General features: G+C 45.1%; 1 protein-coding gene across 1 annotated transcript in view; it reads left to right on the top strand.

The window, feature by feature from the left end:
• The window catches only part of Tmigd1 (transmembrane and immunoglobulin domain containing 1), a 38,749-nt gene that overhangs the window by 4,431 nt on the left and 18,552 nt on the right, over positions 1-15,766 (top strand). The gene's annotated exons all lie outside the window — the stretch shown is intronic.

Genomic DNA, 15,766 nt, shown 5'->3' on the forward strand with positions numbered 1-15,766 from the left:
TTAAGAGCACTGGCAGCTCTTCCCAAGGTCCTGAATTCAATTCCCAGCAACCACATGGTGGCTCACAACCATCTGTAATTTGTTCTGGTGCCCTCTTCTGGTGTGTAGGCAGAATACTGTATACATAATAAATAAATAAATAAATCTTAAAAAAAAAAAAAAAGAAAAGAAAAGAGAAAGAAATTGGGACCTAAATAAACAGAAAGGCTTCCCGTGCTCATGATCAGATGACCAGAGAGTATTAAGATGGCACAGCTCTGGGGGCTGGAGAGATGGCTCTTCAGTTAAGAGAACTGACTGTTCTTCCAGAGGACCTGGGTTCAATCCCCAGCAACCACATGGCTGCTCACAACTGTTTGCAACTCCACTTCCAGGGGACCTGACACCCTCACACAGACATACATGCAGGCAAAACACCAATGTACATAAAATAAAAATAAATTATTTAAAAAAAGACAAGATGGCACAACTCCAAACTTCTACATATCCAGTGCGTGTCTATCAAGATGCCAGCGGCAGCGGCGGCTCCATTTTCATCTTCTTACTCTTTTTTTTTCTTTCAGAAATTAGTGAGTTGCTTCTAACATTTATAGAGAGATGCAAGACTCAGAATAGCCAAAATTCTCTGGAAAATGTAAAAACCTGTCAACCCTATCAAAAAGCGGTAGACAACTAAGAGTTCAATTCCCCGGTACTCCATAAACTGGCCATGGTGGTGCACATATCTAATTCCATCACTCAGGAGGTGGAGGCCAGAGAATCAGAAGTTTAAGGTCACCCTCGGCTACATGGTGAGTTTGAGGTCAGCATGGGATACATTAAATTCTGGAGGAGAGAATAGCAATCGCCTATGGGTAGATATTAATGGAATGGAACCAGGTGTCCAGAAAGCCTTCCCAGTTCTTGTCAACTGATTTCCAACAAGGGTGTTAAAGCTACCAGGGGGAAATAATTGTCTTTTAAACAAATGGTGCTGGGTCAATTGGATGGGTAACTTGCAAAACAATGAATGTGAACCATCTCATGCTGTATACAGCTAAATGGATCATGGTTCTAAAACCATAAAACTCTCAGAAGAAAACATAGGAATAAATCTTTGTGATAGTGAACAAGGGAATAATGTCTTAGTATGTCATCAGAAAACACAAGTAACAAAAAAGAGCCAGGCATATTCTCACATGTCTGTAATCAAGGCCTAGAGAAGTGGAAGTAGAGGGATCAGGAGTTCAAGGTCATCTTCAGCTACATAGCAAGTCAGCCTGGACTACATGGAACCTTTTCTCAAAATGAAAACTAAAACACAGAATAGGGGTTGGGAGGGATAGACCTCAGTGATAAGACTGCTTGCTGTGCGAGCATTAGGACCTCAGTTTGGAATCCCAGAATCCACATAAAAATCTGGGAATGGCCTTGCGCTCACAACCAGAGTGCTGTGACAGCACACACCACACGCATACAAATCCACGAAAGCAAAACAGCAGCTAACCTTTTAAAACATTTATGTGTGTGTCTAAGGATGGACTCACATGCTACCACCCATGTGTGAAGGTCAGAAACAATTTTTCTCCCACCGTGTGGATCCTAGCAATTCAACTTGGCTTGTCAGGCTCACAATTACCTTAACCCACTGAGATGTCTTGCCAGCCCTCTGTTTTTATTTTATATTTTAAATTATATGTACATATGTGTGGGGGTGGTGCATGAGTGCAGGTATTTGCAGAGAACAGAGCCCTGGGAACTGGAGTTATAGGTGGTTATAAACCACCTGACAAGGTACTGGAGGAGAACGTGGGTCCTCTGGAAGCTGTATGTGTTCTTAATCGCTGAGCTATCTCTCCAGCACCACTCCCCTTTTAAAAAGTCAGCTGGATGTGGTGGTGCACGTCATTAATCCCAGCACTCAGGAGGCAGAGGCAGACGGATCTCTGTGAGTTTGAGGTCAGCCTGGCCTAAAAGTTAATTCCAGAACAGCCAGAGCTACAAAGGAGACCCTAAGTCTTCTGATGGACAGCTTTAATGTCCTAGCCTTCAAGTGTCTCAGTTTCCCTAACAAAGACTACAGGCATACACCACCCTCCTCTACTCAGCTTAGACTTCTTTAAAATTAAAAATGTTTATTCCATAAAGAACACTAGAAAGAAATTAAAAAGCAACCTACAAACTAATGGGAAATATTTGTACATCATATATGATAAGGGACTTATAATTTGAATACATAAAGATCCTTATGACTCAATTTAAATGCCCAGTTAAAAAGAAGGCACAGGATTTTAACAAATATTTTCCTCTAAAGAAAAATAATATACAAATGTCCAATAAGCCCATGAAAAGATGTTCAGTATTATTACCCACTAAAGAGAAGCAAATGAAAACCACCTTGAGACTAGCAGTGTTAATGCTGAAAGGCTGATTGTCGTGATTGCTGCTATGACTTGTGAATGTAGAAAAAAAAAAAAAACAACCAAACAAAAACTGAACTGTGACTGTTACAGGGTGAACTGTACATTAGTGAACTATAACTCAGTAAAACCATTACAACTCCCTGGGTCCGCACACCACCACCACACAGACACTTATATTGAGATGTCACTTTTCGACTGTTAAGTTGGTGAAAAAACTGCAACTCTCCATGACTGATGATTCGATAAAAATAGTTCCACTTTAGAAAACTGAGGTTTAGTTCTTAAAAATGTGAACCAGAGTTACCATCTGACTAGTAATTACACTCACAGATATGTACCCCAAGGAAATGAAAGCGTGTGCACTTGAAACTTCTGTTTGGGCAGCATGGTTCACAATAGCTGGAAACAACCTCAAAGTTTGTGAATTGATGAGTGAATAAACCTATAGAATGACATTTTAATATAACAAAGAATGAAGTCCCTGGTGTCTTATAGATACCGTGCTGGCCTGTAAAGATGCCTCAGCAGTTAAGAGAACTTGCTTTTCTTTTATTATTAATATTTTTCATTCTGGTGCATGGGTGTTTTGCCTGAGTGTATGTCTGCACCATGTGCATGCCTGGTGGCTGGGGTCCTAGATGAGGGCATCAGATACCCTGGAACTGGAGTTACAGATATTGTTAGCCACCATTTGGGTGCTGGGAATTGAACCCAGGTCCTTTGGAAAAGCAGCAAGTGCTCTTAACTAACTGCTGAACCATCTCTCCAGTCCTGAGAACTTGCTTTTCTTGCAGAAGACCTGAGTTGGGTTCCCAGCTCCTATGTTGGGTGACTCACAACTGCCTGTCACTCCAGCTCCAGGGAATCTGATGGCTTTTTCTGACCTCTGTGGATACCCACACTCACATGCACACACACAGAGATTCATATACACCATAATTAATAATAAATCTAAAAACAACACTTATGATAAAAGAAAGAGGTCAGTTAAAAACTGAACACAAAGTCAGGCGGTGGTGGCACACGCCTTTAATCCCAGCACTCTGGAGTCAGAGCCAGGTGGATCTCTGTGAGTTTGAGGCCAGCCTGGTCTACAGAGCGAGATCCAGGACAGGCGCCAAAGCTATACAGAGAAACCGTGTCTCGAAAAACCAAAACAAACAACACTGAAAACAAAAACCACCATTTTGTGTGGTTATGCTCATCTAAAATGTGCAGGACAAGCAACTGCAGAGCCAGAAAGTCACCTAGCAGCTTCCGGGGCTGGAAAACAGGGGATAGGGAGAGATTGCTGAGGATTTCTTTTGGGGCAGTGAAAATGTTCTGAAATTAGATAACAGTGACAGTTGTACAATTCTGTGACTACACTAAACAGCACAGAATTGTAATTTCTAAAAATGTGTTGTTTCCCTGCAAGCACACATGTGCACCCTGTATGTGTCTGGTACCCACAGAGGTCAGAAGAGGGCATCAGATTCCCTGGAACTGGATGGTTGTGAGCTTCAACATGGGTGCTGGGAACCAAACCCAAGTCCTCTGCAAGAGCAAGTGCTGTTAACCGCTGAGGCATCTCTCTACCCCCACAAAACTGTAATTTTAAAGGGCAAGTTTTATATGAATTGTATATCAAGTTTTTATAAAATCATAACTAATAATGCAAAAATCACACACCAGAATAGCATTCTAGGGCCAAATAGTAAACAGAATGCTAGTTAAAATGAAATGTGATGCTGTATAAGTATCTGGAAATATGATTATTCTACAAAAGTAGACAATAAAAAAACATTCCAAATAATAGAAGGATTGTATGACTGCACTGTTGCGTTTCACTGTGTGTTGTATCACTGTTATTGTGCGAGCCAATGCCCACGGAGCTGGAAAAGCATTGTTTGAGGGTATCTAGGAGATGCTCTTCTGGTAAGATCAGTAGATCAAGTAAAGAGACCGGCCATTGCCAGTCCCTACCGTCATCCAGGTGACCATCCTCCAACCCACAGAGGGAACAAAAGGGCAGTGAAAGCACACATCATCTCTGTTTGGGCTGTACCATCTACCTTCTCCTTGCTTAAACCAGGCTCTCCTGTTTCAGGCCTCTGGACTCAGAATGGTTACAGCACCCGTTTTTCCGGGTTTCAGCTTGCAGGTGGCAGATGGTGGGACTCCTTGGCCTTCGTGGTGCTAGGAATCAATCCCAGAAGTCTCATCATGGACAGATAAAGATAGACAGGTACATAGAGTGAGACTTTTGGTTCTATGTATCCCTGGAGAATCCTGACAGATACACTGGGTTCACAATTTATTCACCCCTATTTCTGAATATATTGTTAATTTTTAGTTTATGTATGAGCAAAACACTACCCATCTTTCTCTTTTCCTTTGCTTTTTTTTTTTGTGTGTGTGGGGGGGCGTGTTTTCGAGACAGGGTTTCTCTGTGCAACAGCCCTAGCTGGAACTCACTTTGTAGACCAGGCTGGCCTCGAACTCAGGTCCGCCTGCCTCTGCCTCCTGAGTGATTAAAGGCGTGCGCCACCACTGCTGGGCTCTCCTTTGCTTCTTATTTATTCATCTTTGTGCTGAAGACAGAGGCCAGGTCTCACACAGCTGAGCACTTGTTTTTCTACTGAGCTGTCTGTCCCCCAGATACCACCCATGGCTGTTTCTATTGGGTTGTCTGTTCTTGTTTTACCATCATTTTCAAACAAATCACAGAGACTTGCCCCGTGCGGAAGTATTTTTTCCCTCCTAGAACAAGATCTTGCTTTCCAAATTGATGAGTTTTTATGTCTAATGGACTTAGTAAACCTCAAAACCACTGGAACATCCCTGATGTCTGTATTTATTGAGTCAAAACAAGGCTGTAAATCAGTCCATTGTTAAGATGGCACAGGCCTGTTCACAAAGCTGACAGGACTCATGTGCGATGAGAAAGCGAACAGAAGTCTTTTATGACGGTCTGAGCTGTTGCATAAGTTTGACAGCACACAGAGTGAAGGCATCAGAGAACATTCAGGAAAAAACAAACCCAGTTCCTCTACTCTTACTCAACAGCCAACAGAAGAAAGACGTGTATGATCAAATATTTGGGTTTTCTCTCACAGACACCAAACAAGTGATCCTTCCTGTAACAGACATTCTCTGATTCTGTTGTGTGCTGACCCTGGTTAGACCACACAGGCTCAGCTCCCCATTCTTCTACCCTCCCCCATGTCAGCTCTGGTCTCCAGCCACAGGCTGTTTTATTTATTTTGACTTCAGACTTTACAGCCTCATTCTCCACTTTGGTTAGTCTTCTGGAGTAGCTCATAGAACTCAGGGAAACATTTAGGATTACTGGTTCACCACAAAAGTACCTATCAGAGACCGTGACTTGTTGGCTTGTGTTCGTAATCCCAGCACTTGGAAGGCAGGAGCATTGCCATGAGTTGGAGGTTGGCTTGAGCTACATAATGAGTTCCATGCCAGTCTGAACTACACCTGTACTCACATGCACATACTCATACACAGATGCACACATATACACATAATTTAAAACTAATAAACATAAATACTTAGTAAAGCAAATAAATACATAAAATTAAAATGAAGGGGCCATTGAGGTGGCCCAGTTCAATCTCAAGGACCCACAGAGTAGGAGAGGACCATCTCCAGCAAAGTGTCCTCTCTAACTGTTCGGACACACACACAGACATGCGTTCATAGAAATAATAAGAACAGTGACAGATGTTAGGAAGGTTTCTGGCAGCACTCAGTGGTAGAGTGATTGCCTAGCATGACAAAGGTCTGGATTCAGTCCCCAGCACCATGAAACAAAACAAAAATGAAAATCAGAGGCTCCTGATAAATAGCATCACATGAAGATGGGGGTTAAGTAAAGCACAGAGGAAGGGATGCAGAGCCTCCATACCCTCTCCACCTCTCAGCATCCCTGTGTTGGTCAGCTACCCGGAAGTTCTCCAAACAGACTGCTGGGGGTTTTATGGAGGCATCATTATACCAGGCTGATAGAGTCAAACACTGCCCACTGATGATCAACTTAACTTTCAGCCACTCTCCTAGTCCCCTGCTGGGAGATTGAGAAGTATGGCTCATAAATCCCAATCCTCTAATCATGCCTTGGTCCAGACCAGCCATCATCCTGCAGGAATCCAGAGGCTGCCAACCACCATAATCATATTAGCGTGTATGAGGCTCATCACTTTGAAGATCCCAAGGCTTTAGGAGTTGGTATACCAGGAGACAGAGGAAGTCTACATATATGTTGTATGATATCACAGAAAAGTAATTACTAGTATGTGTACATCCTAGAGACATTGCTTACCACAGGGGAAGGAAAGGGCTAACACTGAGCAGAGATCAGTCTCTAGCAAATGTGTGCAACCCACGTGTGGGAAAGTATGTGAGGGCATTTTTTTTTTCATTCTATCATCGCAGACTTGTACTCTGGGAGAAGGTATTTTTCATCTACAATAACTGTTTCGTGAGAAACATATATGTTGAGTATAATACCTATGGAATCCTCACTATTTTTTATTATTGTTCTTTAAATGTATGTGTATGAGTGTTTTGCCTGCATGTATGTCTGTGGACCACATGTGTGCCTGGGGATGCCACAAGACTTTCTAAAAAGAGGCCTGGTGGCTATCAGGGCATTTACCACAAATTCTTTTTAAATATAGGAAGTGAGTGAGCCTGGCCTGTCATCACATCCTCTCTGGGTGGCTGATGCAAGAGGATCACAAGTAAAGGTCCTCCTGGGCTACAGAGTGAGTTCAGCCTGTGCCAAAATAAAAGCTGGGACTGGATGCAGTGGTCTAGGCCTGTAACATAACACTAAGGAGTTGGAGGCTGGAGGATTAGAAGTTCAAGTCCATCTTTGATTACATAATGATGCTGAAGCCAGCCTGGGCTACCTAAGACTCTGTTTCAAAAGCCAATAAATAAATGAAAAGTAAAAAATATGTGTGTGGGGGTGGGGTGGGGTATAGCTGAGTGGTAGAGCATTTGCCTAGGATGTGAATCCCTAGGTTTAATCCCCAGGACCTCAAAATAATAAATAAAATTTAAAAGGCTATGATTTTAATCATTGACTCTTTTTGTTTGTTTTTGTTTTTGCTTGAGACAGAGTCTCACTTTGTAGCCCTGGATGTCCTAGGACTAACTAACTATGTTGAGCAGGCTGGTCTTGAACTCACAGAGATCCACTTGCTTTTGCCTCCTGAGTGCTGGGACTAATAGTGTACATCACCACACACAGCAATCATTGGTGTTCTTTTTAAAATTTTCGTATGTATGAGTGTTTTACCTACATGTATGTCTGTGCACCATGTGTGTGCAGTGCCTGTGGAGACCAGAAGAGGGCGCTGGATCCTCTGGAACTGGAGTTGCAGATGGTTTTGAGCTGCCATGAGGGTGCTGGGAAAGAAACCTAAGTCCTCTAAAGGAGCAGTGGTTGCTCTTAACCAATGAGCCATTTCTCCAGCCCCATCACTGACACTCTTAATGCCTATTTGTATTTCTCCACTCTCAAGCGGTTTGTTTCAAACTCTGTCTTCCCATCTGGCATGACTCAAGCCTGTTACTTTCAGGACTGATGGGCACAACAAACTTTATGAGATGATGAGAATAAACCAAAGAATTTCTTAGGAATATCCAAACCTGTATTGCAAAATAGGTTATATCAAAACTTACTGGGTAAGTACATAAAAATATATATTTGATAGTGAAGGTGTAAAATCCAAAGTAAAGTTACACAGCTGATGTCTGGGTTCACTTGGTCAGCTTGACACAGCCTAGAGTCCTGAAAGAAAGCTCAACTAGGTCAGATAGACCTGTGGGCATGTCTACAGGGCTTGTCTTGATTATTGATTGATGCAGGAGGGCCTAGTCCACTGTGGGCAGCACCATCCCTAGAACGCTAGTTAAGCATGAGCCTATGAGTCACCCAGAGAGCCAGCCAGTAAGCCGTACCCCTCTATGGTTTCTGCTTCAAGTTCTTGTCCTGCTGTCCCTTGATGGATTGTGATCCAAGAGTAAGCCAAATGAGTTCTTTCCTTCTCTAAGTGGTGTTTTATCACAGAAACAAAGGGAAACGAGAACACCTGGTCTGGCTCTTGGATGGGTCAGACCTTACCCTACTGTCCTTTCTTCCCATGGCAGAGACCAGGCTGCCATATCAGTCTTGGGCTATCTCTGGGCTTGCCAAGTATGCAATAGAAAATGAAGTTTCATTTCTAAAGTCACTTTTAGATTATTCTGTTATTCCCGGTGGAACATAATGTCAATTAATGGGATGGTTTTCTTTGTTTAAGTCCAAATGCTACATTTATTCTAATTAAATCTAGCTAGGCCGTAGCCTGAGCAGTCCTTCTACTTCCTACAGTGTTCTTCTAGTGGGTGTGTTGTCTCTCTATGGTGAGCAAAAGGCACAGCAAACCTTGACAGGGTCCTGCTGGCAGTGGGTAAGAACTCCAGCTGTGCAGATGGCTGGCTGTGTGGGGAAACTGGCAGAGAGCTGGACGCCCCTCCTGAGCCACAGGGATGAGGCTGGGTAGAAGAAGGGCTGGTGCTTGGAGCCCCATGGGAAGCTGTTGCTCCTCTGCTATCTTTCCGAGTGCTGCCTGAGTCCAAAGGCCTGAGACCCACAGCGCCAGGGTGTACCTTTAAGAACAAAGAGTGGGAGGGCCTGGGAATGAGGAAGTACAGACAAGAGATGCTTTTCTACTTCTGGGAGTAGGTGGAGAAAGGCTACCGACGAGAAGTCTGTACTGAGGCATCAGGGTGGACAGTGTTTGCTTTGTGCATACAGTGCTAACCAGGGGCTCTTGGAAAACAAAGGGCCTGCCTGATTTCTTCTCCCCTCTGATCCACCGCTGTCAGTGTTAACCCACACTCAGGCTTATGCCAGGGCGATGTTCACCTCCCACCCTCCTTTTCATGGCATGCCAAGGACACATAGATGGCATCTGCAGGACCCAACAATAGCAGAGGTGTGCCCAAGGTGCCTATCAGTTTCTTAGGCCCAAAGAATTCTTACTGTATAAAGCAAGTTCTGTGCTGTAGAAAGGTCAGGAGTCCACTTTAGGTAACAGGAGACTGTTAGCAAAAATCTGAGCTTTTTCAAATTACGTTTAAAAACTCTGTGTGTGAGTGCGTGCGTGTGTGTGTGTGTGTGTGTGTGTGTGTGTGTGTGTGTGCTGCACATGTGTTATGTGGGAAGGTAGAGGTTAGAGGAGTTTGTCCTTAACTTCTACCATGTGGGTTTCAGGGACCAAACTCAGGTCATCAGGCTTGGTGACAGGTACCCTCACTCTCTGATCCATCTCCCTGACCCTTAAAGAAAAGGGGACTGTGCATGCCTGGCATGCGCTCTGCTGCTGAACTACATTCCCAGGCCTTGGGATGTGGACATATACTTATTTCCAAATGCCTCTGAACTATACTTAATGCAGTGCTGAGAACTGAACCCAGGCCCTCATGAATGCTAGGGAAACACTCTACCACTGAGCTATCTCTCCAATCCTAACACTTAACCTTAATCTAATAATCTAGGAAGGTCTCCCTCTATTATCTTCCATCTGTTCTTCCTTGGGATGCACTAGCCTCAAAATGCCTCTAGTCCAAAATCCATTTCCCACTGCCTATCGATGTAAAATATGTTTCCCCTAATTATGCAGAGGAGCTCTGGCCCAGAATTGATCAGTGTGAGATATTCAGTGTAGATTGGAAAGGTATGGCTCTCAAGTCAGGCGGATTGGCTCAGAAGCCAAGATTTTTACGTGAGAGTCCAGAGATATTATCTGTAGTTCTGGAAGAAGAAACAAAGATATAAAGGACATCACAGAGAACTAATAAACCTTGGCAAAACCTTGAAGCAGTTGGGGATATAAAAAGGAAATGTTGTTAGTATACAAGCGAGTTAAAAAGTTATTAGGGTTGGAAATGTAGCTTAGGGGCACTGGGTTCAAACCCCAGCCCAGAGGGGAGGGACAATGTGGTTTCAACAGATATTTACCATGTGCCAAACACTGTTCTAGACATGAGTACACCAAGAAAACAAAACAAGTCACTGTACTCATTATTACAGTAAGAAACCTTGAAGACAGTGACTACCAGAGCAAATAGTTAGGAGTCTTAAAAAGAGATGCCTTGGGGAACAGGTTTGGAAGAGGGGGAGCCACGGGACAGAAGCACGGCCTGGGGTTGTTTTTCCTTATGAGTCCTGCTGTGCACCTTGATTTAAAGTTTTAAAAATTTCAGTTATTAACTTTTATGAGCTGATAATGGGGTTTTTTTTGTTTTTTCTAGTTTTTTGAGACGGGGGTCTCACTTTGTTACTCAGGTTGGCTTGAACATAAGGTCCTCTTGCCTAAGCCTCCCAAGTGTGGGGTTTACAAAGGTGTGCCATCACACTCAGCGCCCCCCAGAGGTATACCATCATACCTAGTGTCTCCCCACCTGCCGTGTGTGTGTGTGTGTGTGTGTGTGTGTGTGTGTGTGTGTGTGTGTGTGACTGATGACTGAACTTAAGGACTTGCATATGCTAGTCAAGTACTCTACCACCAAGTACCTCTAGCACCTCAAACCATTTATTATAAGAGTACTTGGTAGCAAGTGGGCATGTGGGTGACCACTCCCTCCTGTACATCTTCCCATAGTATGCCCTGAGATAGCCATCATCTGGGCTGCCCTGAGAAGATCAGGTGACTTCTCTTTGCCTGTTTCTTTCTATCTGACACAAAGCTGCTCATGTAAAATTTCCCCAGTGTCCTAGAGGGACAGGATGTTGTTCATTGTGGGACTTCTGTAAGGACTTCAAGCTTCTTGGAAGAACACTGGTCAGGGCACAGGTGGAGCTTGGTAGACAACGTGTCTACCATCAGGGATGAAGCCAGGTGGTGCTTCATCTACCATCTCATCTCTCATCTCTCTACCATCGCAAAGGCGCCCAGACAGACACCAAATCATGACATAGCTTCCATCTGGATGGTACTGTGCCCTTGTTGATGGCGTCTGTACTGCTCACTCATGGAAAGACACGGTAATTTGCTGTCCTGGCTGGATTATTGCCACAGAAGATTTCACAAGAAACCATTTAATCCCTAAGGCAAGAAGGGCCTCCAAATGAGGTGAAAGGCAATTATGTATTATAAAAGAAAGAAAAGACATAACTGTCTGGAATCAGGATGTAGTTAATAGGAAAACACTTAAAATACCTACGTAACAGAACAAGGAAGATTGCCCGGAAGGTGAGCAGGTGCTCCTCTGTGAGTCCATGCACAGACAAATACAGAGGCTTTGGGCAGTTCGGGTGGTATACACGTGTGCTGGGGTGGCACAGCGATGCTCTGGTAAATGTCTGACAGCTCCGGAGAGGAGAGCCTGGCTTTGCAGTGGTTACCAATTTCAATTACAAATTCTTTCACCTTGACCAATTTCAAGTTACCCCATTAAAGTCACTGGGTGTGGAGCTGGGAGGGAAGCCTTCAGTTCTCAGCGGTGCCTGTTGGCTGCTAGGTCCAGCCAGGTTCCAGCACTGTGGTTCATTAAAACCCAGAGAGGCCCTAGGTTCCTCAAGTCATCTGCCCCTAGCCTTGTGGATATTGCTTGGACTTTTATCCCAGAACCCATCACATCTTCCAAACAGAACTGTCTATCTTGTTATGGACCTGTACCAAGAGCCGTGGCTGGCTTCCCAGACATCCTAGGTCTCTCCAGAGGCAAACAAAGCATTGAGGGCCCAGGGACAAAGGAAGTAAAGATGCAGAGAGCTGAAGACAGGTGGCTATTGAAGCAGAAGCAGAGAGCACCCTGTCAGGAAGGGTGGGGTTTCCAGAACGTTTGGAGGACTCTGGGCTGGCCCCTGGACCCTCTCCTTCTCTGATCCTCTTTACCCTCGCACCCCCTCCTATTACGTCATCTCCTAAGCCGGGATGATCCTTGGCCCAGGGAAACACCAAAGGCAATGCAGAGTCCCAGCTGCGGAGCAGTCCAGCTGTTACATAGGAATGTTAGCCCTTCCCCTCTGGCCTCTCCACACCGACGCCCTTCCCCGCCCCCACTGCCTCTTCCCCGAGAACTCCTCACAGAACCAGGTCCAGGTCCGTTTGCCCACTACACAGTATACCAGATTCTGAAATGACAAGTTTTGCAAAAGGAGATTACTGGCAGGGTAGCCAAGCTCGTGAACTCAGATTTCAAATCCACTCCCGGGAGGGTGGGATTTGGGGCTGTTTGTAACCTCAGGTGTGGGGTAAGGTGAACGGATTCTAATCAGGAACTGATAAAACAGGTATTCCGGAACTGCGAGTAGGTGGTTTCCTTGTCATTTACGCCTTTGCAAAGTCCACACCACAGGAATTCTGGGACTGTCCTTTTGGTGTTGGGTTTTTTCTTCCAAAATCGACACAATGGTTGGCAAGAGCATTGTTTATTCAGAAAGCAGCTAACAGGATGCTGCAGGCAAACTGCTGCCAGCCACAGGAACTTTTAGGCCGGCAGGAGGAAGGACTCCCTCACCTCTGACTGCCAGCCATCACCCCTTGGAAGTTAAGTGGCTGCCGTGGGTCTTTGGCCCTTGAATGAACCCTCCTACTCCCAAGCCCTCCCTGGTTAGTCTTGGGGCGGGTGCTCTGAACTCCTGGCCTCCTTTTCCTCTCTCATTAAATCCTCTGTACTGGAGCCAGCGGGGCTAAAGCCAGGTCCCGCGGGGCTCGCTGCTTATATGGAGAGGCCCCTTTAAGGAAAAGAGTACCAAATTACCACCATTCATTGACCCACCATCCGGGCCTTTAGAAAGGGCCTGTGCACATTATGGTGCCTGGAGCTGGAGCTCCATTGGATCTTACTAGGCAGTTCGAGAAAAAAAGCAAATGTTTGCAGGTGACGCAGGTAGCGGATCATCTCATCTGGGGGTGCCGCCACCACCTCCTCTTCCTCTCCCGCTTTGGATAAGGAAGTCTCAGAACTCTCTTTCCACTTCAATCAAGACTGACAATAGAATCCATTGTCCCCTCCTTCTAAGGGACTCACTTTATTCTCCCCGGCTTGGTCAAAATAGACCAGTCCTGCCAGTAACAGAGACCTGTGAAGAACCATTGTGGGTGAGAAGTGACCTCTAGTGGTCAGTCGCAAAGGTCACCCACTTTGGCTCTAAACAGTGCCCCCCCATCCCCCCCCCTCAAGTGAAGGAAGAATGTGGTGGCCAAAGCAGGTTTAGAGTTTGAGGCCAGCCTGAGCTACATAGTAAGATTCTGGGAGGCCAGCCTGAGCTACATAGTAAGACCCTGTGTCAAAGATAAGATAAAGGGGCCAGGGAGATGCGGGAGTGGATACAGTGCTTGATATATATGGGAGCCCTTTTTCAGGTTCCTCTTGGCTTTACCCAGCATGTCCGCATAGAGGATGATTGGACCACGGGCCTGAGTGCAGGTGTCTGAGATGGTCTGCACTTGGCTGTGCTGGGGGAGGAGGTCTTTTGCTCCACCCCTTGGCATCTCTATAAGTACCCTGGGGCAGAGACAGGGCTCGTTGGAATAGGTTCCAGGCCCTCTTGAGGCTATACTTTATTTTCTATCTGTTTATCTCCACAATCTAAATCCTTCTAATATTTCCTGCTGCTCACACTCAAGAAAACTCTGGGGAGCTGTGGGGTTGGTGGGTAAACGCCCCACAGATATACAAGTGTGAGGACCTAAGTGTAGATCCCCAGTACCCAGGTCAAAACCAGATGTGAAGAGTGCACCTGTCATCCAAGGGATGGGTAGGGTGGGGAGAGGGGCGTATCTGGGGGCTCCTTGACTAGCTAGTCTAGTCAAGATTGTGAGCTCCAGATTTAGTGAGAAAATCCGTCTCAAAAAAGAGGGTGAAGCTTGGCATAGTGACACACATTTGATCCCAGTATGGGGGAGGGGGTGCAAAGCAGGTGGGTTTCTATGAGTTTGAGGTCAGCCTGGATTACACAGTGAGTTCTAGGCCAGCCATGGCTACATAGGGAGACCTTATCTTTAAAAATAAATAAATAAATACATACATACAGGTGAAGAGTGATAGAGGAAGACGTTTGATGTTAAAACCTGGCCTTCACACATGTGCGTACATATGCACTCACACACATATATATCATACACAGAGAGAGAAAAGATTAAAATCATTTTCGCAGTCACTCCTGTGCTATCTACTTTGAGGACAGGGCATATGTATCCTGGGAACATTTGCACTTGGGTTTCTGAGTTACTAGTATTTTTGTTTGTTGGTCTTATTTTTGTTTTTATATTGCCAGTAAAACCCAGGACTTTATGCGCACTGGGCGAGCTCTCTGTCACTGAGGCACAGCTGCCGCCCTGTCTTAGTTTTACCATCTTTAACCCAAGGTCCATTAAGCCTAACATCCTTCCGTGGGAAATGGTAACTATCATGGGCGCCTTCTAAATGGAGGCAAAGGTTGACTGAAAGAGCAGGTGTCAGGTGTAAGGAAAGGGTCAGCACGTGATTGGTACTCAGTAAAAATCAGTTCTCGGTCCTTCCTTCAGATCCAAAATTTATAGAGGCTGAGGAAGGAAGGAAGGGATAGATGGGGGGGGGGGGACTGGTTTTGGTTTTTAGTAGAAGTAGGCTGTGGAGGGTAAGAGCCCAGGATGAGAGACCATCTCCCTAGGAAAATGTACACACGTACACACACACACACACACATCCACACAGATTTGGCAGTTTCCCCAATGTTCTAAGCCCGTTTGTAGAAGTTTAAGAGGTCACATCAAGATGGCTCGGCATGTAAAGGTGCTTGCTACCGAGCCAGAAGACGCGAGTTCAATCCCCAGGACACACATGGGACAACGAGAGAACACCTCACCTTCGCACATGAGGGGTGGCACATAGATGCCCTCCCCCTAGAAAAATAAATGTATTTTTTTTAATTAAAGAAAAACTAAATACATCTGGAAAAGCATGTGCAGAGGGCAGTTTTCAATGGATTCTGATCCCCAGTTGGTCACTGAAGAGGTGTGTCCCCTTAGACAAGTCCCTTTCCTTACCTACACTCTCTCTTTACCTCTTAAAAGACAAGGCAGAGCTCAGCTGACCAAGCAATTGCCTAACCCGGGGTTTGATCCCCAGCCCTGCACAAACCAGGCGTGGTAGCCCACACCTGTAACCCCAGCACTTAGGAGCTGGAGGCAGAAGGATCAGAAGTTTATAATGGTGCTCGCTTTGGCAGTGTGTGTACAAAAAACCCTGAGTGATAGCATGGTGCCTGTGCAAGGATGACATACAGATTTGAAAAGCATTTCGCGTTTTTTGTTTTTTTTTTTTTTTTTTTTTTTTTTTTTGTTTTTCGAGACAGGGTTTCTCTGTGTAGCTTTGCGCCTTTC

Source organism: Peromyscus eremicus, chromosome 8a (genome assembly GCF_949786415.1).
Source record: "Peromyscus eremicus chromosome 8a, PerEre_H2_v1, whole genome shotgun sequence".
Taxonomy (NCBI): domain Eukaryota; kingdom Metazoa; phylum Chordata; class Mammalia; order Rodentia; family Cricetidae; genus Peromyscus; species Peromyscus eremicus.